The sequence below is a fragment of the Narcine bancroftii genome, chromosome 3, assembly GCF_036971445.1.
Source record: "Narcine bancroftii isolate sNarBan1 chromosome 3, sNarBan1.hap1, whole genome shotgun sequence".
Lineage (NCBI taxonomy): Eukaryota > Metazoa > Chordata > Chondrichthyes > Torpediniformes > Narcinidae > Narcine > Narcine bancroftii.
This window is the reverse complement of record NC_091471.1, coordinates 168,129,351-168,151,317: the sequence shown is the minus strand read 5'-3', so window position 1 is coordinate 168,151,317 and position 21,967 is coordinate 168,129,351. Positions and strand designations below refer to the sequence as shown.

At 43.1% G+C, this 21,967-nt stretch overlaps 1 protein-coding gene across 4 annotated transcripts in view; it reads right to left on the bottom strand.

Annotated features, from left to right (window-relative positions):
* The window catches only part of sgms2a (sphingomyelin synthase 2a), a 138,818-nt gene that overhangs the window by 77,702 nt on the left and 39,149 nt on the right, over window positions 1-21,967 (bottom strand). Inside the window, exon 1 of one of the 4 annotated variants that reach the window (XM_069925762.1) lies at window positions 16,080-16,204. The exons of the other annotated variants lie outside the window; for them this stretch is intronic. The gene's annotated coding sequence lies outside the window, so the exon portion shown is untranslated. Of the gene's footprint in view, window positions 1-16,079; window positions 16,205-21,967 lie in introns of those variants that run through there. 4 annotated transcript variants of the gene reach the window in all.

The following is a 21,967-nucleotide window of genomic DNA, read 5'->3' as shown; positions in this document are numbered from 1 at the left end:
GCCCAAACATCAACTGCATTTTACTTTCCATGGATGGCACATGATCTACTCAGTTTCTCCAGCACTTTTCAATGCAGTTTTAAAATTGCCTGTTTATGCCTGATAACTCATCACCTGAATTATTGTAGTAACATCTTTGGAACAAAGCTCATTCTCAGTCCTTTACTCAGAGCCATACAGCATGGAAGCAGGTCCTTTGGCCCAACTCATCCATGCAAACCAAGTTGCCTATTTGCTTGCATTTGGCCCATATCTATCTAAACCTTTTCTATCCATGTTCCTGTCCAAATGTCTTTTCATTATAATTGTAATATTCACTAATGTCAATCACATGGTTGATAATTTCTGCCAAAACTGCATCGATCTATCACTAAAAATTCTAAAGCGCAAATATGAGCTTCAAGTGTTCTTAGCAAGAGTGTAATTCTCTTCAGTATATTGAGGAGTATAAAATGTGACAAGTCAGACTTAGCATTCACTTACTCACAGTTTACAAGTAAATTCAAAATAAATGCTTTGTCATGTGGGAAGAGTTGAAATTTATTGCCACATATCAAAAATGCAGCGATAAAGGTTGTTTTGCAACAGTTGAGCAGACATTGTATTCGTAATATACACAAGACGCAGTAGAAAAGTACAAAGTGCAGAGTTACAGGGGAGGATCAGTTGGTGCGGAGACCTCAAAGTGTGAGAGTGGAGGAACAGAAGAGTCAACCACTTGTAGAAGGTGAGAGTGGAGGGATAGAAGTGTCAAGCACTTGTGGAAGGTGAGAGAAAATCTGCTGGAAGCAGCATGCAAAATGCCAAAGCTTCTGTGTCATTTTTTAAAATAAGAAGTTACTTTGATTTAAAAGCACTTGAATTATGTGGCTCTTTAAAAAGAAAGGTTCTGTGAGAACATTTTCCTGGAATGTTTTCTACTCAGGCTTAATATTCTTTCATTTATTTTTATGTTAATTTAGAGATACAGAATGGAAATAGCCTTTCCAGCTCATCCATGTGACCAATTAACGCACAAATTCTGTTCGTCTTTGGAGTATGCGAGGAAACCAGAGCACCCAGAGGAAACCCACATGGCCATGGAAGAGCATGCAAACTCCTTACAGAGAGCGTCAGATTTGAACACAGGTGGTTGGCGCATCTTGATTGTTTTAAGAAAGATCAGAAAATATTACAAGTAGAATTGCCCAATGATTGCCCAAATAAAACACTGGGCTTTTGTATCTCCTTCAAGCACTCTCTGTCTCAACTGCTTCATGGTTAATAAAAGCAGAAAGTGCCAGGGAACACTCAACATTCAGGCAGTATCCATGAACAAGAAACAACGCTGACATTTTAAGTCAATGATCTTTCAACTGCAGTGGTCTGAAGTGAGCTTGTTTAGTCATTCCATTTATACCTTGAAGAAGGGTTCAGGCCCAAAATGTTAATCGTGCATCTTTACCTCCTATGTGAGACTGGCTGTGTTCCTCCAGCATTTCAGTGTTTTTACTTTGTTTAGTCATCCAACGGCCACATTCTCCAGCAAGGTGTATAAATGACAGGAGATTTATACTCCCAATTTTAAAAGATATCAATGCATTTTAATGTTAACAGGTCAGTGCAACCTTAAGTCAAGTCAAACTCCCACGTATCTCTGCCCATGCAGGTTAAATTGCTGAATAGCTGTGTGTACAATCTTTCCAAAAAAAGGTAACATTTCAAAGTTGTTTTTGAAAAACAACTCCAGCTATAATGAACCCAGGCGGTCTGGGCCAATCTACGTTTTAATCAGATTTCAAAAATTATGATCATTCCTCAGTGAAATTTGTCATTGATAATCATTGTGTTCTACAAATGCCAACACCACGCAGACCATCTTTTTCAATGTGGCAGCAGATAAATAACTATTTGACCATGAAAAGCTACCACAGATTCTTGCAAAATGATGCATTAGATGGCACGGTTAGCGTAGCGGTTAGAGCAACGCCATTACAGAAGTCTGGATTCGAATCAGCCACACTCCGAAGGAATTTGTACACGCTCCTCATGTCCACGTGGGTTTCCTCCCTCATTCCAAAGATATAAGGGGTTGATAGGTTAGGTGATTCCATGGGTAGCACAGATTCATGGGCCAGATGGACCCGTTACTGTGCTGTATATCTAAAATAAAATTTTAAAACACAACTTCAAGTAGAGAGGTCACAGGAGAGTGACTGAACGAGATTTGGCTTACATTTAACATTCCTCAAACTCATTATTTGTTCCCCAGATTTGGAGGTCCCTGTTACAAGGGAATAGGTGTTTGGCCTCCAGCAGGTGTTTGGCCTCCAGCAGGTGTTTGGCCTCCAGCAGGTGTTTGGTCTCCAATGATTAAGGCTTGGCTTCCAAAAACAAATTGACTCAGAGTCATTGTTCAATTATTTATGAAACAAAATCATTCCTTGTGGCTACCAAGAAATGTTTGTTCTAAACTGAATATTGCTCTTGAATGATCACTTCCACATAATTTATAATGACAAGAGTCAGGGTCACAGAGAGCAAAGAAACAGGCCCTTCAGCCAATGATGGACATGCCAACATTAAGCACCCATCTATACCAATCCCATACAGTACAAAAACAGGCCTTTAGCTGGGTTAATCCATACCAACCATCAAGAATCCATGTACACCAATCTAATACCAATCCCATTTTATTCACTCCTCATTCCCCTCGACTCCCCTAAATCCTCCTAGCCTTTACACACCAGGGGCTTTTTACAGTGGCCAACTAACTGAACTACCTGTATATTTTTGGGATGTGGGATGTGGGATGAAATTGGAGCCAGCTGAAGGAAATTCGCAATTACAGGGAGAACATGCAGACTCCACACAGACGCCACTCAAGGTCAAGATTTAAATCGAATTGTTGGCATTATGAGCTAATTGGGCTGGCCTCAAAAAGACTGAGATTAAATTAATTACTTGAATGTAGCTCCACCATCACATCCCATTAGAGAGAAGGCTGAAGCGTACAAAATCACAATCCAACAGGCTGAAAAACAATTTCTTCTCTCAGCCATCAGGCTGATGAATGAACTCCACAAGAGTGTTATATTCTGACCTTGCTTTATACTAATTTATTGCAACTCTATTCTCTGTAATAGTGCCCTTCTACTATATGCAGCAAAGTGCAGGTTAGAGTTGACCTGCTAGACTGCTCCTGGAAGAATCCTTCTCATTCCAGGAGTAATGTGACAAATAATTGTAAACCAGTTGTCTTGACTGACAAACTAATAAAGTGTCCTCAGAAGTGAAACACAAACTCTGCAGATACTGTGATTGGAGTAAAAACACAAAAATGCTCGAGGAATTCAGCAAGTCCCGCTGCGTCCATAGGAGGTAAAGATATGTAACAAATGGTTTGGGCCTGAGCATTTCTTCAAGGTATGAGCAAAAGGCAGGCAGGCACCAGAATAAAAAAGCTGGGGGAGGAGGGAAGAAAAGCCGGGGTGGGGAGCACAGGCCATAATTGGACATGGATAGAAGGACAGGAAAGGTGAGAATTGATTGGGGGAGGAGGGTCACTTTGTGAAGGCAAAGCTGGAAGGAGAGAGAGAAGTAAACATGGGGATAGTGGAAGGGGAGTGATTTTGGGTGGGGGTGGGGTGAAGCAAATGGAAACTGGAGAAGTCTGTTAATGCCATCTGGTTGGAGGGTGTCCAGACAGAAGACGAGCCGTGGTTCCTCTGTGATAGTACAGATTCTATTACCAATGTGTATATGTACAGATTGTAGTGTAGGATGACTGTGATTGGCTGAGAGTGTAGCCACACCTACTGGCAGGTCTGAAAGGATTGCTCCTAGCCAGATCAGGTCATTCTGGACTGGTCGACCGACTTGTGATATGCTCCAGTCTTTTAGTTAATAAAAGGCTTGGTTTGGGATCAACAAGTTTGGTTCTTTCGACGCGCTCTACATCCTCCAATTTGCAGGTGTCCTCACCCTTGATTAGCATTTGGTCTGTGGAATTACTAAAATATGGAAGGCAAGTGCTCATCTTGATTGGCCATTCTCAACCTTTTCTCTTGGCTATGGCTCCCTTAGGACTCTGCTCAAAGTTTATGGGCTCACTTCCCTGTGAAGCAGTCAAATTTAGTTGGTTTCTTCCATATTTCTCTCCTACAGACTACATAGAAAATATGATCTCAGTCCATGACTGCCATTAACTGAGAAGTTGGGGGAGGGAGTGGTCTGTATAGCTCCAATTGAGAATGTCTAATGCACATTAAATGCTGTGAGAGTCTTTGTCTCCACCACCCCTCAGGCAGTGTGTTCTAGGATACAACAACCCACTGTCGAAAAAAATCTTCCTCAGTTCTTCCCATCACTTCTCACAAACCTGTACCTTCTAGCTTTATACAATTTTCCCACAGAGAACGTTTCTTAACATCAATCCTATCTCTGCTTCTTGAAATCCCCAATATCCAATTAAGTCACCTTTATTCTCATCTGCTGGAAGGAAAGCAAACCCAGCCTATTGAGTCTCCTATAACCGAAGCATTCCATCCAGGAAAGATGCTGGTGAATCCTGAGCAAAGAAAGAAAAGCTAGAAGGACTCAACAGGTCAGGCAGCATCCAAGGAAAGAAAGGGATAATCATTATAGGTCAGGATCTCCTCTACACCTCCTCGGCTGCGATCACATTATGAAGCCAGCAATAACTGCACTCTCTTCGGACTTCACTTGCAAGTCAAACTGGATGGTGAAACAATGCAGGAAGTGTACTTTTTGTGACCTTGTTCTCACCATGACTTCCATGGTTGCTACTAACTACCATGAGTTCCCTTCCAGCTTATGATCCATGGTGGTATCCTAGTCGATTTCTCCCGTGTACCCTTGTCCATGTGAAATTGAACTGGACAAAGATCTAACTTCTTCGCTCAAGTGTGCAGGTCTTTGAGATTATTAAAAGGGTAGTTTTGGAAATATTTCCTTTGCACAGCCTGCAAACATTCAGAACTCTAAAAAAAAAATTAGAAATAATCACATTTGATAATCATGCTGTAAATGTTTTACAATGCATGACATTTTTGCAAACCTCTTTACAGTTTCTCATTATCTCACAACTATCTCTCTCTCTCTCGGCTTGGCTTCGCGGACGAAGATTTATGGAGGGGGGTAAAAGTCCACATCAGCTGCAGGCTCGATTGTGGCTGACAAGTCCAATGCGGGACAGGCAGACACGGTTGCAGCGGTTGCAGAGGAAAATTGGTTGGTTGGGGTTGGGTGTTGGGTTTTTCCTCCTTTGTCTTTTGTCAGTGAGGTGGGCTCTGCGGTCTTCTTCAAAGGAGGTTGCTGCCCGCCGAATGGTGAGGCGCCAAGATGCACGGTTTGAGGCGATATCAGCCCACTGGCGGTGGTCAATGTGGCAGGAACCAAGAGATTTCTTTAGGCAGTCCTTGTACCTCATCTTTGGTGCACCTCTGTCACGGTGGCCAGTGGAGAGCTCGCCATATAACACGATCTTGGGAAGGTGATGGTCCTCCATTCTGGAGACATGACCCACCCAGTGCAGCTGGATCTTCAGTAGCGTGGACTCGATGCTGTCGGCCTCAGCCATCTTGAGTACTTCGATGTTAGGGATGAAGTCGTTCCAATGAATTTTGAGGATGGAGCGGAAACAACGCAGGTGGAAGTGTTCTAGGAGCCGTAGGTGATGCCGGTAGAGGACCCATGATTCGGAGCCGAACAGGAGTGTGGGTATGACAATGGCTCTGTATACGCTAATCTTTGTGAGGTTTTTCAGTTGGTTGTTTTTCCAGACTCTTTTGTGTAGTCTTCCAAAGGCGCTATTTGCCTTGGCGAGTCTGTTGTCTATCTCGTTGTCGATCCTTGCATCTGATGAAATGGTGCAGCCGAGATAGGTAAACTGGTTGACCGTTTTGAGTTTTGTGTGCCCGATGGAGATGTGGGGGGGCTGGTAGTCATGGTGGGGAGCTGGCTGATGGAGGACCTCCGTTTTCTTCAAGCTGACTTCCAGGCCAAACATTTTGGCAGTTTCCGCAAAACAGGACGTCAAGCGCTGAAGAGCTGGCTCTGAATGGGCAACTAAAGCGGCATCATCTGCAAAGAGTAGTTCACGGACAAGTTTCTCTTGTGTCTTGGTGTGAGCTTGCAGGCGCCTCAGATTGAAGAGACTGCCATCCGTGCGGTACCGGATGTAAACAGCGTCTTCATTGTTGAGGTCTTTCATGGCTTGGTTCAGCATCATGCTGAAGAAGATTGAAAAGAGGGTTGGTGCGAGAACACAGCCTTGCTTCACGCCATTGTTAATGGAGAAGGGTTCAGAGAGCTCTTTGCTGTATCTGACCCGACCTTGTTGGTTTTCGTGCAGTTGAATAATCATGTTGAGGAACTTTGGGGGGCATCCGATGCGCTCTAGTATTTGCCAAAGCCCTTTCCTGCTCACGGTTTTGAAGGCTTTGGTGAGGTCAACAAAGGTGATGTAGAGTCCTTTGTTTTGTTCTCTGCACTTTTCTTGGAGCTGTCTGAGGGCAAAGACCATGTCAGTAGTTCCTCTGTTTGCGCGAAAGCCGCACTGTCATTCTGGGAGAATATTCTCGGCGACACTAGGTATTATTCTATTTAGGAGAATCCTAGCGAAGATTTTGCCTGCAATGGAGAGCAGCGTGATTCCCCTGTAGTTTGAGCAGTCTGATTTCTCGCCTTTGTTTTTGTACAGGGTGATGATGATGGCATCACGAAGGTCCTGAGGCAGTTTTCCTTGGTCCCAACAAAGCTTGAAAAACTCATGCAGTTTGACATGCAGAGTTTTGCCGCCAGCCTTCCAGACCTCTGGGGGGATTCCATCCATACCTGCTGCTTTGCCACTTTTCAGTTGTTCAATTGCCTTATATGTCTCATCCTGGGTGAGGACCTCATCCAGCTCTAGCCTTAGGGGAAACCTGTTGAGGGAGCTGGAGCAGGGCGGAATCTTGGACTGAGCGGTTGGCACTGAAAAGAGATTGGAAGTGTTCTGACCATCGGTTGAGGATGGAGATCTTGTCGCTGAGGAGGACTTTGCCGTCTGAGCTGCGCAGCGGACTTGGGGTGAGGGGCCGTACACAGCCTTTAGAGCCTCGTAGAAACCCCTGAAGTCGCCAATGTCCACGCTGAGTTGGGTTCGCTTGGCGAGGCTAGTCCACCACTCATTTTGGATCTCCCGGAGTTTGCACTGAAGATGGCTGCATGCGCGATGGAAGGCTTGTTTCTTCTCTGGACAGGACGGCTTTGTAAGGTGAGCCTGGTGGGCAGCTCGCTTCTTTGCCAGCAGCTCCTGGATTTCCTGGCTGTTATCGTCGAACCAGTCCTTGTTTTTCCTGGAGGAGAAGCCCAGTACCTCTTCAGTGGATTGCAGTATGGTAGTCTTCAGCTGATCCCAGAGGGTTTCAGGGGACGTCCGTGAGGCGGATTGCATCGTCGAGCTTTGCTTTGAGGTTTACCTGGAAGTTTCCTCTCACTTCGTCTGACTGCAGGTTTCCAACATTGAACCTCTTTCTAGGGGCTCTACTGTTCCTGGGGTTTGGCTTGAAGTGAAGGTTGAGCTTGTAGCGAACCAGCCGGTGGTCAGTGTGACATTATCTCACAACTATATCAGTTCTGCACTAAACGATGACGTTGTGCTCTCCACACTGTTCCACACAACCTGGAAGTGCAAGCAAGGTACATCAGACTGCATTGCTACGCCACTGACCACTAAGCCTTCCTCACACATTAGCAAGTTCATGAACATAAAAACTCATTTGAAACAAGCTGTTAAAGTATAATCAAATTTGCACATTATGCAACTCCTTTCATGTTCTTTTATAGGACATGAAAGGTGCTTTATAAAGTTGCGCTGTAAGTATAGTTATTATTATAACAGGAGAAGGGAACAACCAATGAGTGTACAGTAAGAACCCTGAAAGATTCACATGATATTAAACAGAAAATTCTCCTGCTACAAAGAGATCAGCAGAGCACAAATCTGGTATTTTAGCCAAAAGAAGGCATTTCTGACAGAGTAGTACACCGTGCACTAGAAACATAGAAGATAGGAGCAGGAGTAGGTCTTTCGACCCTTCGAGCCTGCTCCGCCATTCAACGAGATCATGGCTGATCTTAAAGTTCAGTACCCGTCCACGCCTTCTCTCCGTAACCTTTAATACCCTTATACTGAAGAAATAGATCTAATTCCCTCTTAAATATATTTAATGAACCTGCCTCTACTGCCCTTTGTGGCAATGAATTCCACAGATTCACCACCCTCTGGGTAAAGAAATTCCTCCTCATCTCGGTCCTAAATGGTTTGCCTATTATCCTCAAACCATGGCCCTGGGTTCTGGATTTTCCCATCATTGGAAACATCCCATCTGCATCCATTCTGTCCAGTCCTGCCAGAATTTTATGTCTCTATGAGATCCCCTCTCAATCTTCTAAACTCCAGGGAGTACAATCCCAATTTGTGCAATCTTTCCTCATAAGTCATTCCAGGTATCAGCCTGGTGAATCGCCTCTGCACTCCCTCCATTGCAAGAACATCCTTCCTTAGATAAGGTGACCAAAACTGCACACAATACTTCAGGTGGGGTCTCAACGAGGCCCTGTACAGCTGCAGTAAGGTATCCTTGTTCCTATACTCAAACCCTCTTGATATGAAGGCCAACATACCATTTGCCTTTTTAACCGCCTGCTGTACCTGCATGCTTGCCTTCAGAGACTGGTGAACAAGTACCCCTAGGTCTCTCTGCACTTCCCCATCTCTTAATCTATTGCCATTCAAATAGTAATCTGCCCTCCAGTTTGTATTACTAAAGTGGATAACCTCACATTTATCCACATTCGAGCAGACCAGGTCCAAAGCAGTCACACAATAATTTGGGGCATTATCCCAGTCCCATCACCATGTATGAAAAGACAAAATAGTATGACATCTTGAAGAGAAGCCTGCAAGCTGACAGATAATTATGCCTGAGGTTTTTGGAATCAGAAGTGAGAGTTCTGTTTGGCAGGCTGAGTGTATTAGACTGAAGATCAAAATGAAAACTGTTCAGGCAAACACAGGACAGAACATGGACCCAAGTGTGCAGCACAATACACAAACGTGCAGGAGGTCACAAACAAACAGCAGGTCACGCCAGCATCCATGGAAAATAGTAGGCAGTTGGCATTTCGGGGACAAGCCCTTCATGAGAAATCTTTCAGCTTCTTGCTTTCCATGGATGCTGCCTGACCTGGTGAGTTCCTCCAACACATTTATGTATTGTATTCATTCCCCAGTATCTGCAAACTTCTTGTTTACATCCAAGTGAGCAGTCGTATGATGGCAAGGGAGTAAAGCCTTGTAAATCAAATTTATATCAAAATCAATTTTGGAAAAATAAATTCGGCCTTTACTCCGAGTTAACAACCAAAAAGCATCTATTTAACTAGCTATTCTCCCAGGCCCTTATTATGGTGTTCTTTGCACTCACAAATAGTGAGGCACAGATTTTCATATACCCTTGGCATCATACTCCTCCATAATTCCATCTATGTTTTGCCCTGTATTTGCCTGAACAGGTTGCAGTTCTATCTTCAGTGATCTACACAGCTCACCAAACAGAACCCTACTTCTGGTTCGAAAATCAATCTGCAACATAATTGACCATTGGCTTATTACACGCTTGCTGCTATTCAGACAGCGAGCAGTAAGCCCACATTTCACCATTGAGGCATGAAAGTTTGAATGCCTATCAGATAAAAGGAGGTCAAAATGTTCCAATAACATTAATTATTCATTTATTTTTCACCTATCACACCCATTCAACCTCTGTGGGGTGCTGTCCTTGGCACGACTACAAGAACAATGGTCATCCGCACCATGCTGGTGAAGCTGGTGGAACTCAGCAGGTCAGGCAGTATCCTTGTTCAAGCCAACATTTTCGGTCGTGACCCTTTACTGAAACTGGAAGGGTGAAATCAAGTACAGTATAATAGAGCATAGGTGTTCAGTGTCTCTGGGTTCAAGGCCCAGCAGCCAACCATTTTAATTCTCCTCATCACTCTGACGTATGTTCACAGCATCATCCATTGTCAGGGTGAGAATAAATGTAAATATGGGTAGCCTTAAACCCAACAGCAGGAACAAGTTTCATGCGATCATTTCTAGAGCTATACTTTAGGAAGGGTACGAAGGGCCCAGAGAGGGGGTAGCGGAGATGTTGAGTCATGCAGTGGCACAGCTCAGAAACAGATCCCTTGGTCAAAGAGAGAATTTTGCCAACCATCAACAATTCATTTAGACTAATCCTATATAAATACCATTTTATTCTCCCCACTTTCCCATCAATCTCTCCAGACTCTCCTACTCACCTATACCCAACAAATGAGGGACAATATCAATGGCCAACCTGCACACCATTGGTATGAGAGGAAACTGGAGATCCTGGGAAAATTTCCAGCAGTTACATGGAGAATGTACAAACTCTGCACAGACAACACCCGAGGCCGGGATCAAAACCAGGTCACTAGAGCTGCAAGGCAGCAGATTTACTAGCTGAGCCAAACAAGTGGTTTGCTGAGACGAAGCCACAAGGTTTGCAGTTTGATGGTTGTAGAGTGAGGCCCTAATGAAGAGTCTGAGCTGTGGGGTAGCGTGATGATGTGGCCTGCTTCGATGGTTGTGGAAATGGTGCAAAGTGGTGGAGACAGAGGTGGTGTCCTGATACAACCAGAGCGGTGGAGCAGTGTTAGCCCCAAGAAATCCTTAGGGATGTGTTGTTAGTGGTCAATGTCAACCTGAGGCATGAGGCCTCATGGTTTTCAGATCGTCCGAGGTCGGGGAGGCTTTGAGCCGCCTGTTGTTCTGCTGCCTCGAGAAACTGTGACTTGGTTGGTAGTTTCCCCTTTGAAGTCGGCAGATAGTAATATCTAAGCCTTGCCGAAGCCAGTAAACCAGCCCCATGATGGCAGAGGTTGGATTTTTTTGTAACATCTAAAGAGAATTGCATCCGGGCAATTCACTGCTTATTCTTTGAAATCTGATGTTTGTAGCACTGTTGTTTATATAAAATGGAGATGTTGTTCGTTACTGCAATTGGGAGGAACAGGTTAGGGTTTAAGTAATTAATGTTCTAAGTGAAATAGTCTCTGTAAAAAGATGGCCGCGCTGGTATATTTTGGCTCCATGTCATCATTTAGATAGTAACAAATTAATTCCTAATTATATGTTCAGGGCTTTGAATCAACAAGTGTTGTGTTAAATGCACTATATAAATAAACTACTACAACTTATGTGTGGTGATGGTGCAAGGAGATTGGACAGGATAAAGTGAATCTGTTCTCTTTGAAGCAAAGAAGGCAGAGGGGAGACATGGTGGAGATCACAAGATCACAGTGAGTTATACAGAGTAAAGAGAGAGATGGTCTCATTGACAAATTTCAAGATCAACTTCAAAGTGAGAGGCAAGAAGTTGGCTGCTTGGCTTCATGCCAAATGGCCGATTTTGAAAGTACCTCCCCTGGAATTTTTGTTTTGAGAAAATAGTTTCTTTGTACCTACATGACCCAGATTTCTTTATAACTAATTACTATAATTTTACCATTCCTTAACCATGGTGCCCAACCTGGTTAACTGGGCACCATGATTTGACTCCAATGTGTCTGAAATGCATGGGAGGAGTGTGGAGAATAAAACAGAATTAGCTGAACTTTAACTGAATTGGTCAGCCAGGATTTTGTGGGCCCAACACCCTATTTCTGCACTGTACATCTTTTTCTAAGCTTCTCCTCTAAATTTAGAAGACAAACTAGCTCAGGCATTTGAAGGCCACCTCTATCCCTCAAACCAGCTCAAACATGTGGAGGCCACCTCCATCCCACCAAGTTTGTCCCAGGATTAATTTTGCAGAAATCATCAGTGATCATCTGGCAAAGAGTCCAATTCACCCAAGCATGGATTTGTGGATCTTTTCAGGTCATCAAGACCCAAGCTGGACGGGTTATGTCCAGATCATTGGATGGCCTGTACATCTACTTGAAGGGTTGGACCTACATTCTAAAAGTTTCCAGGTTGTTTGGCTCCTTGGTACAGAGGCTAGCATGACCTCAGCTGCACCACACCATCTCTACAGGTAAGTTTTAAAACTGCCAGGTACAGGAAGAATAAGAATTCCATTTAGCTCAACATTCCTCTCCAAACAAAATAAAGAGAATACAACTTCCGAGAGAAGTTGCAAAAACAACTGTTCTGCCTTTAAAATGTATCCTAAATTGGGCTGTTTCTGTTCATAACTTGGCTGTCAAGTGATGGTAAATTAAAATATTGTGACTTAAACCAAGGAAGGGGAGTTGCCCAGGTTACTATGTACAGTGACATCACAAATGCATGCTTTACAAGAGCTAATTTCCACCCCAGGTTTAATACATTATGTTACGAACTAACCAACCCCTGTACTAACACGGGAACAGCAATGAAAGATTTTCCAGACAAAAAATTTACAAATTTTTATTAAACTATTAACCACATAACAGTTCTCATTCAACTCTAAACTTACTTAAGTTTAAGCTTAAACTCCACTATGTGCAAATGTAATTGTATAAATGTGTGTGTGTGTGTGTGCGTGTGTATGTGTGTATTAAAGTCCAGAAGTTAGTTTTAAGACCCAGTATTTTAAAGTCATGTTGAACTTGAAGGTTTGAAGATCTTGAATGGTAGTTCAGAACTTATTACAAAACATTGTTCTCTTAAATTGTTGTTAAAGCAGCTATGAAAAGTTGGCTAACACTGATTTAGATCTTAGAATGTTCAAATTCACAAATTTTGTTGAGTTGTTTTCCCACTGGTTTTCTTCACTCTCTCTTCACTTCTTAAGAGTTCTGGAACTTCTTTCCATGTTGAGGCTGCCTTCTATTAACAAAAAGAGACAGTCAGGAGTAGTTTTTCTTACTCTAAAGGAACATAGAACAGCACCTCCTCGTTCTCCAGAGAATACTGTCAATTTTCTTCTTCTTCTTCTGCTGGTCTCTTCTTCTGATCTGAAGATTCCTCTGCCTTCGGATATATATATATATATATATATATATATATGTATATCTTTAAAATCATATGGAATTACACCACCAATGAGGTCAGTTTTAATTCCTAGAAAAGTGATCAGTTATTGGAATGTTAAACAATTGCCAACCCCAATTTATTGTAAACTTGATTTTCTAACTTTGGCATGTAGATGGATCAACTCTGAAAGATGAACTAATTTCTCTTTCAAGAGGCTTAACTATGTCACTTGTTCAAGACGTCTTAAATAGTTATGGTTTCGGAAAGTCTAACCATATGTCATTCCAAGAATATTGTGTCAACACAAAATGCCTCTAATCATTTCTTGAGTTTTAATTAAAAACACAAATTCCATAATGGTATTGTTCTTCTCGACGCAACTCCAAACTGACACTTTGCTCTGGGTGCAATGATGTCTTTGCAAACATGTTGCAACCTATGTGTAACCCTGCTCCAAACCCACTATTTTCACTTGAGACATATTTATAAAAAATATAGCTTAACCTTAACCTAAATATTACTATTAACACAGATTTATTACAGGATTTGTTCTCAAACAAAAAGCGGAGTGCAGACAAACTGCAATTTCCTCCGATGAGTGAATCAAGCTTCTTGCAAGATAGAAATAAATTTGCATTTCTGCTTTAAATGTGTCACCATGTTCTAAATCATTAAAACAAATACCACATATATTGTCAATCATCCAAGTTAACTTTGTAGGTCCACTGAGATGGGATCTTGGTACTCTGTCAAGATTGTGGTAATTTTTTTCCCAATAAACTCATCTGAGTGCAACATTAATTCAGAGAATCTGCATGCCAAACTGCATGAGTTTTTCAAGCTTTGTTGGGACCAAGGAAAACTGCCTCAGGATCTTCGTGATGCCACCATCATCACCCTGTACAAAAACAAAGGCGAGAAATCAGACTGCTCAAACTACAGGGGAATCACGTTGCTCTCCATTGCAGGCAAAATCTTCGCTAGGATTCTACTAAATAGAATAATACCTAGTGTCGCCGAGAATATTCTCCCAGAATCACAGTGCGGCTTTCGCGCAAACAGAGGAACCACTGACATGGTCTTTGCCCTCAGACAGCTCCAAGAAAAGTGCAGAGAACAAAACGAAGGACTCTACATCACCTTTGTTGACCTCACCAAAGCCTTCGACACCGTGAGCAGGAAAGGGCTTTGGCAAATACTAGAGCGCATCGGATGTCCCCCAAAGTTCCTCAACATGATTATCCAACTGCACGAAAACCAACAAGGTCGGGTCAGATACAGCAATGAGCTCTCTGAACCCTTCTCCATTAACAATGGCGTGAAGCAAGGCTGTGTTCTCGCACCAACCCTCTTTTCAATCTTCTTCAGCATGATGCTGAACCAAGCCATGAAAGACCCCAACAATGAAGACGCTGTTTACATCCAGTACCGCACGGATGGCAGTCTCTTCAATCTGAGGCGCCTGCAAGCTCACACCAAGACACAAGAGAAACTTGTCCGTGAACTACTCTTTGCAGATGATGCCGCTTTAGTTGCCCATTCAGAGCCAGCTCTTCAGCGCTTGACGTCCTGCTTTGCGGAAACTGCCAAAATGTTTGGCCTGGAAGTCAGCCTGAAGAAAACTGAGGTCCTCCATCAGCCAGCTCCCCACCATGACTACCAGCCCCCCCACATCTCCATCGGGCACACAAAACTCAAAACGGTCAACCAGTTTACCTATCTCGGCTGCACCATTTCATCAGATGCAAGGATCGACAATGAGATAGACAACAGACTCGCCAAGGCAAATAGCGCCTTTGGAAGACTACACAAAAGAGTCTGGAAAAACAACCAACTGAAAAACCTCACAAAGATAAGCGTATACAGAGCCGTTGTCATACCCACACTCCATTTCGGCTCCGAATCATGGGTCCTCTACCGGCACCACCTACGGCTCCTAGAACGCTTCCACCAGCGTTGTCTCCGCTCCATCCTCAACATCCATTGGAGCGCTCACACCCCTAACGTCGAGGTACTCGAGATGGCAGAGGTCGACAGCATCAAGTCCACGCTGCTGAAGATCCAGCTGCGCTGGATGGGTCACGTCTCCAGAATGGAGGACCATCGCCTTCCCAAGATCGTATTATATGGCGAGCTCTCCACTGGCCACCGTGACAGAGGTGCACCAAAGAAAAGGTACAAGGACTGCCTAAAGAAATCTCTTGGTGCCTGCCACATTGACCACCGCCAGTGGGCTGATACCGCCTCAAACCGTGCATCTTGGCGCCTCACAGTTTGGCGGGCAGCAGCCTCCTTTGAAGAAGACCGCAGAGCCCACCTCACTGACAAAAGGCAAAGGAGGAAAAACCCAACACCCAACCCCAACCAACCAATTTTCCCTTGCAACCGCTGCAATCGTGTCTGCCTGTCCCGCATCGGACTGGTCAGCCACAAACGAGCCTGCAGCTGACGTGGACTTTTTACCCCCTCCATAAATCTTCGTCCGCGAAGCCAAGCCAAAGAAGAAGAAGAAAGAAAGAAGACTCATCAACATAAGATCTTACTAATTTGACCTGAAAAGATTTGTACATTTTAGTTATATTTTGATGTTTCATTAAATGTGCTAATTAGTGACTTCCTGCAAGAGAACAAATTTCTAGGATATTTGGTCAAAATGTCCAATGAATATTCTTGGGAATTCTCACACAGCAATTCATTTTAAGGTTCATCCAATGAACACTGGACACATTGACACCTTTCAATGCTAGAGCCACTCAGCATGTAGCATACCTAACCAGACAATGTGGTTGCCATGGTTTCCATCCAAATATTACATCTCTGAGCCAATAGGAGAAGAGCATCTACCTATTGGGAAATGCAAGAGACACACACAGGCAACAGAAGATGCAGAATCCAAAGCTAAACACAATATGCTGGAGGATCTCAGCTGATCCAGCAGCATCAGTAAGAGAAAAAGAAAGGTCAACATTTAGTGTGAGAGAAACATGCAGATTTAGTTTGGTAAAGTTACGTCAGTTAGTTCAAATGCAGATAAAAGACTTACATTAAGACAGCTCCTTTTACAAACAGACATCACAAAGCACTTCATAGCTTGATTATTTCTGAAGTGTAACGACTGTGAATTGTAGGTCAGATGTCAGCAACTTACACATAGCAAGCCCCTGCCACTGGCAGTATGAAAATGACTGGATAATCACCTTTAATGATGTTAATTAAAGAATAAATATCGGTCAGGACATAAAGAGTAAATCATCTAATACCAGCACACCTTTTGCATCTACCCAAGAGAGTGCAAATGTCACCTTTGTCAAATCAACAGCACCCAGTACTGCACTCGAATTGCAACACAAGAGTATTATTCTCAGAATTTTGGAGTGGCATTTGAACACAGAACTTTGGAATCTGAGGTGAGATCGCAACATATTGAGTCATCACACAATGTTTGATTGCTGGTGATTAATCAGAAAATAATGCATCTTTTCAAATAATTTCCATGATACACTGGGTCTTACAGAAAGTCCTTGCTTTAACGTTGTAAATAAACTGGATCATATACAAATATTCTCATTTTACTGGAGAGATCAGTTTTCAGATAGGTTGGTCACATCCACGCCAGCTCCCAGAGCAAATTTGTCAATCCTATTCTCCTACTTATTTTCCTCTAATCTATTCTGTCCCTCACCCATGAATTTCTGATCAGCTACCTACACAAGGAGGAATTTATAGTAGCCAATTAACCTGCCAACCAAGGAGTCTTTGGGATTAGGAAGCCAGAGCAGCTGGGACCTCACAGGAACAACTTGCAACCTCCACACCACAGCATTGGTGGTAGAAGCCAAACCCAAGTGCTGAAACTGAGACACAACACCATTCTCTGCAATGGCACTAACAACTTAACTCAGACCTATGAGCCTTTACACCCATATGACCAATTACACCCATATGACCAATTAACCTATGTATAATAGCTCTTTGGACCCGATGTGCTGGCAGATGAGATTAGCTAGAATGACATCATGGCCTGCGTATACATTGTGGGCCTGTTCTGTGTTCTAGATCTTCCTCAAATTGTCCTAGTTATGATTTTTAAATCCACCTGAGAGGATATCAACTTAATGTCATAAACTCAACCTCCAACCATGCCTCAAGTCCTGAGTTCCACAATAGAATGCTGTCCTAGCTTGTTCATAATTAATAATATTTAAACAGAATAGAGTTCATCTTTACCTATTAGTGAAATTACATGGAGATTAATAATCAATTTAAAGATGTGTACACCATTGCTAAAACATTTGTCTCTCTAGTGTGTGGGATCTTACTATCCAATCTATTTTACAAATTACAACCATGACTGGACCTCAAAAATATTTAAGTGGCACTGAACCACTTTTGAACTGCCCAATAGTGAGGAAGAACAGTGGGGCAGATAGTGGAGCCTGCTGCCTCAGTGCTCCTATGATCTCAGTTCAATCCTGATCTCCCGTGGTCTTTGAGTGGAGGTTGCACATTTGACCATTCAGATACTTCAGTTTCTTCTTTTCTCTCCCAAAGATGAACTCGATGCCTTCTATGCCCAATTTGACCACGAACAAGAAAGAAACACCACTGCATACCCCCATGTCCCCTGATGATCTGCTCCTGTCTGTATCTGACTGAGAATGACATGCAGGCTGCCTTCAGGAGAGCAAATCCAAGAAAAGCATCAGGTCCGGACAGAGTACCAGGCACAGTATTAAAACTCTGTGCTGACCAACTTACCAACGTATTCACGGACATCATCAACATCTCACTCTGGCAGAGCTTGGTACCCACATGTTTCAAATAGGTGTCAATCGTACCTGTGCCCAAGAAGAGTGTCATAACTTGCCTAAATGACTATGAACCAGTGGCACTCACATCAAGAGTGAAGTGTTTTGAAAGGTTGGTGTTGAATCATATCAGCTCCTCTCTGAGCAGTGGTATGGATCCATTCAAATGAACCTATCATAACAACATGTCTATGTGGATACCATCTCACTGGTTCTAAACGAAGCCCTGAAGCACCTGGACAGTAAAGATGTATTCATCAGGATGCTCTTTATCGACTACAGTTTGGCATTAACACCATTATCCTCTTAAAACTGATCAGAAAACTCCAAGATCTGCAACTCAAAACCCCACTGTGTAATTGCATCCTGAATTCCTCACCTCCTGACCACAATCAGCGAGGATGGTAAGAACATCTCCTCCACATTCTTCATCAGTACCAGAGCACCACAGGGCTGCGTTTTTACCCCTTCACTCCTCTCACTTTACACCTACGACAATGTGGCTCAGTATGACAACAACACCATCTACAAATTCGCTGACAATACCATGGTAATGGATTGTATGAAAAAAGGCAATGAGTCAGCATCGAGGAGGGCGATTGAAAACTTGGCTGAATGGTGCACCAACATAAACCTCATACTTAATGTCACCAAAACCATGGAGCAGATTGTTGACTTCAGGAAGGGAAAACTAGATGTGTATGATCCAGTGATCATTGGGGAAAATCAGAGGTGGAGAGGGTAAGCAAATTTAAGTTCTTCAGAGTCACGATCTCAGATGATCTTTCCTGGACCCAACACACTAATGTCATTGGGAAGAAAGCACGTCAGCACCTATACTTCCTCAGGAGTTTTCAGATGTTTGATGTGACATCGGAAACACTGGCAAATTTCCACTGATATATGGTGGAAAGTATGCTGACTGACTGCATCATGGTCTGGTATTGGGATACCAACACTCTAGAATGCACTACAATAGTTAGTAGATGCAGCTTAGGAGATAACATGCAAAACCCTCCACAACATCGAAAACATCTATGGAGAATGCTGCCGTTGGAGAACAGTGGAAATCATCAAGGATCCACACCACTCAGTACATGCTATGTTCTCGCTGCTACCCTGGTATAGGTGCCACAAGGCTTGCACCACCAGGTTCAAGAACAGCTGCTACCCCTCCACCATCAGACTCCTCAACAATAAACTCAATCAGAAACTCATTTAAGGACTCTTTCTGTAAGAGCCATAGGCTCAATCCTTATCGGTTTCGGTCACCGCAATATCCTCCAGGTCTGCAGGCCTCTTCCTGTCGGTGCATGCACAAGGGCCAGCACCATTTATGAAGCCGGAGTGTGGTGGCGTATGTGCTCTTGGCTCGCCCCCCCCGGCGGCGGAGGTGTCAGCCAGGGACCAGCATGTCGGCCAGTACATATGCACCATGGAGCATGGTTACACGTGTGCATTCAGCTCGGCAGCATAGCGGTGGGAGCCAGGGCCAGTGCACCGCACCAAGGAGCATGCACAGGAGTAATGCGCACGTTTAAAGTGAGGTTCTAAAGTCAATGTCGGCAGTGGGAAACCAGAAGGAAGGTAAGTTAGGGGTTGACCATTTCTGTTAACAATATCATTAAGTATCATTTGACCTATCGTTTTGGCCTCATTAACATTTATGAATATTTTGCTGTTAAGAATTTACTGCATAGAGTATCAGAAAAGAAGTTTACACGTTTTGCATGTTAACAATAAAGGATTTAAATACAACTAAACTTGTACATGTAAATGATTGAAAGTGCATTGCAGACAAACGCCTAACAGCTTCCAAGCGAATATAAGTGAATAGGAAGGAAGTCACTACATTGTCAACAGAAATTGCTGTACGAAGCCGACGGAAATTAAGCGAACAAAAACTTGAACTTAGTCAATAAAGAATTATTGTTGGGACAAAAAATAGAAGGAGAGAAGATAGAAAATAATCCCTCTGTGTTTGGAGTGATATTGAAAATAAAATGGTTGTCATCTTGGAAATCCCTCGAGTTTGAGGCAGTTTGTAATCCACGTCCATCTGCTCTGAGATGGATCTTTATCTTCTTATCCAGGGGTTCCCAACATGGGGCACATGTACCCCCAGTGGTACATTTACACTTTTCAGGGGGTATATTGGGTCTGAGAGAATAACCACTACTGTAGAATACATGGTGTTGTAATCTGCAGTCAGATTGCACAATGTCATGTTTTTTTTATCCTTAATTTTTAGGGGTACACGGGAACCTATAAAAATGCCCAAGGGTACAGAGGAACAAAAAGGTTGGTCTGTATGTATGTGCACTATGGTCTAGAAAAAAGCCATTTTGTCAAGTTGTATACGTACAGTCAGATGATAATAATCTTGAATTTGATCAGTGCCGACTCATTAGGCCCAAGGACCTTATTCAGTGCTGCCTGATTCTAAGATTCTATGAGTGCTGCCTATTTCAAACACATGAGAAACACAAAGACTGCTGGTGCTAGGATCTTGATAAAGGGTTCCAACTGGAAACCATGACTGACCTTTGCTATCCATAGGCACCATCTGACCTGCTGAATTCCTCCAATAATTCTTCGTCTACTTCAAACAAAAGCCAAAAGCAGTGTTAAAATAAATGGAAAAAGTCCCTTTTGAAACTGTGATTATTAAGCTCACTATGTGGCAGATGATACATTCATTGCCAATTCTTGTGCAGATAAGTGTTACAAAACAGCATCATCTTTATCCTAATAAATACACAAAATTGTTGGAGAAACTCAGCAGTCCCCGCAGTATCCACAAGCGGCAAAGATATACAACCAACATTTCTGGCCTGAATCCGTTGTCAAGGTATATATTTTTTGGCTCCTATGAACGTGGGACCTGCTGAGTTTCTCCAGCAATTCTATGTATTTATTATGATCATAGCATCTGAAGACTTTCTTGTTTCACTTTATTTTTATCCTTTCAAGTTATTGGAACTTTGGTGAATAGTAAGGCAATCTATGAGAGTGTGGTGGCCCGCAATTGCAGAGATTGGGCTAGCACATCACACAGCAGCAGACGCGGACAGAGATCACTAAAACAACTCCCAGGACAATGAACCGGCGGGGGTAGAAGCTGGGGCAGCATCAGACCAACAGCCCTAAAATGTCATCAGTCAAACTACCCAGCTAACTGAGCAGAAACAGGCTGGGGAAGAAGGGCATTTATATGCATGGATGTTCCCGCACGCTATTGTTATTTATATGGATGACTCACTCAATCAGCAAAAATGGCGGGAACTTGAACAGTATAAAAGCAGCCTTTCCAGCCCTAATAAAGGAGTGAGCTTAACCTGCCACACTGTGTGTGTGTGTGTGTGTGTGTGTGTGTGTGTGTGTGTGTGTGTGTGTGTGTGTGTGTGTGTGTGTGTGTGTGTGTGTGATTCTTTGTAATGGTCGGTTACAAGAGAAATGTTGAAAGCTGTTGAGTTTGGAACCATATCAAGTTGTACAACTACTCGCCTATAGCCCCTTTCACACTTGCAAGTGATCCCAGGAATTAACAGCCAATTATCCTTTAAAGAGTCTAGTATGAAAGAAAAATTGTCTCAATGTCAGCACCAGATGATGTCATCTCACGCCAGGGATTGACATCTTCGACCCTTAGTATATTCCCTAGCATCTGCAGATGCTGGCATTGCAATCTGGCAAGTATAGAATGTGCAATTGCATTGTGGGATTGAATGACCCAAGTTTTTGTGCAAGTGCAGGAATGTGAAGGAAGATTAAAATTAAGGTATAAAGTTTGCCATGGGAAAGCTGCAGTGGGGGTGAGAGAGAGAGGAAATATCAATAAAAAGCAATAGCAGATAATTTTTAAACAGCGTGGGAAAATTGGTAGCGCAATAGCACACAATTTATAAAGACCGTGAGAAAAATGATGGCAGACCTGACTTCCCAGAATGTCATGTGGCAAATATCCCCTCCACGTGTGCTCTGTTCATCCAACCGTGCACACAGCCCTTTCTCTGCTGCATGGTATTCTGGGAGTGCAGGTCTGCCATCACTTTTTCCCTCACGTTATTTCTATACTGTGTGCTATAGCACTACCACCTTTCCCATACTGTTTAAATTGTGT